This window comes from Atta cephalotes (genome assembly GCF_000143395.1).
Source record: "Atta cephalotes unplaced genomic scaffold scaffold00035, whole genome shotgun sequence".
Taxonomy (NCBI): domain Eukaryota; kingdom Metazoa; phylum Arthropoda; class Insecta; order Hymenoptera; family Formicidae; genus Atta; species Atta cephalotes.
In genome coordinates this window covers 2,739,884-2,742,198 of record NW_012130099.1, presented here as the reverse complement: position 1 = coordinate 2,742,198, position 2,315 = coordinate 2,739,884, and positions in this window count along the sequence as shown.

Sequence of the window (2,315 nt, the reverse complement as noted above, 5' to 3'; positions counted from 1 at the left end):
TATATATATATATATATATATATATATATATATATATATATATATACAAAAAATAACAAAATAATGTGAATACCTAGGAAAGATTACACTATTTATTTTATTATTGAGATTGACACGATATTTGGATTAATACATGATCTATCATTGTTGGAATAGAGTTTTTTTACACAGTGTTTAAATAGTTACCAATGGAATGTTGTAATAACTCTTTTAGTAGAACAACTTTCATTTGCTTATATAAATGATATTGGAGAGAAAATCTATTTTCACTCTGTTTTCTTAGATTACCCACTGTTCAAAACTTCAACATATTTCTTAGCCAGTAAAATCACCCGATTTTAAATATCATCGAAACATTTGGAATTTTGAAGAACAGAGTAAGAAACAGATATTCTTCTCCAACAATTGAAAGATGTTCTACTAGAAAATGATATAATATTATACTGTAGCAGTTACTACACTATTCAAGTATATATGACTTTACACCAACAAGAATGGAATCTGTATTAAACAATGGAAATGATAGGCCAATCTCTTATTAATAAAACAAATATATTTCTTGGAATTCACATTATTTTATATATATTCGCTATATTTTCTTCATATTTTCATAAATTTCTTACATAAATTTAATTTAACTGTATCAGTAAGAAAAATTAGTAACGATGATGATTTTTTTTGCAGCATCGCAAATTATTTATACATTTATAACTAAAGCGCAGAAAAAAATTATGATATGTTCTTTTTCCTCGAGTCAGGAAAGTTTACTGAAAATTCATTCTGCGGGTTATAGTAAGACACTAATCGATAAGTCGCGTTCCATTCTTGCGTATATGCATGATTTCGACAAATAGATGCGTCTCGTACGAACATGCTGACTAAATAAATTCCGAAAATATAGAAATTATTAAGTATTATCTTTATGTAGGTAAGCGATAAATAGAGCAGGAATTGAGTAGTGCGTAATGACAAACATACCGCGAGTATTTTAATACGCTAATCACGCATCCGAGAAGAGAAACGACTCGATCGTCCGCGATTTTGCCGATTACAAAATAAAAGGAAAAAAACTGTTGAAACTATAGAATATACGCGTGCGAGCTATGTGCAGTTGTATGAATGCCAAATCGAGCTACAAGCGAGTGAAGAAAGACATTTAATCACATTGTCCCAGGTGATTAATCCCTTAACGATATGATACGTAAATATTTGTTTGTAAATGCATAAGATGCTTTATCTCATCAAACTTTAACGACTGACGTTTTGGCGTTTTTGAATTTTCGTTTCGATAGACTTGTGTAGAAATCTAAATCGTTTCAACTTTTAATATTCAGGAAATTCTTATAATAAACTTAAAATGAATTTAATCTTCCAGAACTGATTTGTAACATAAATCAGTTACGTTGTAAAACCTATTTAATTTATATTAATTAAAAGACACTAATTAATTTCAATCAAAATAATATAATTTGTATAGAAAAGAAATTTATAATTGAATACTAAGTATATTTAAAAAAAAATAATCCACACATTGAAAAAATACTAAATTTTAATAAATATTTGTTTGAATAATTCAATTAAATATTTACTAAATGTAAACTATATATTTATCTGATATAAGAATCATTAATTTATGTGATTTAACTATTTATAATTTTTTTCTAAGTAAATATTTATTTACTATAAGTAGATGTTTACTTAGCTAGTCAAAGAAATTTGAATTAAGATTCGTAAATTTTTTCAGTACACATTTAATATAAAGAAAATTAAATTGTTCGATATTTTTCACAAATTTATAATGGAATGGGTTCAATAAATTCATCGTCAGCTCTAGATGATTAAATTTAAATGAAGTTACTTACTTGATATTATTATAAAAAAACAAAGATTTTTTTTAATTACACTAGAAAATAATAATCCCTTCTTTTTATTATTATTAAGGAAATATTATTAAGGAAAAATATTTAAATAACTATCGTATCGTGAGGGTTGAATTGCCTGCGATTTCAGCAAATGTGCCAAAAAGTTTGCGCTTAATCATATCACCATCAACGACAACGGCGGCTTCAATCGACATGTCGGCGAAGAAGAAGAGCGAGAAGTAGGGAGACAACAAGAAACTGAGAAGGATTTCCCGGAGCACATTTGAATCTTTTCTTCGCTATTTTTTTGTAGCACGCACGGGAGCATGACAAGTCGCTTTAATCACTTTATCGCAGAGAGAAAAAGCGAGATAGTATTAAGAAAGGAATTAAGAGCGAGATAAGTTCTGACGGGAAAAACAGAGAAGTTCGCGCTTCTCGTTTCCCTTCGAA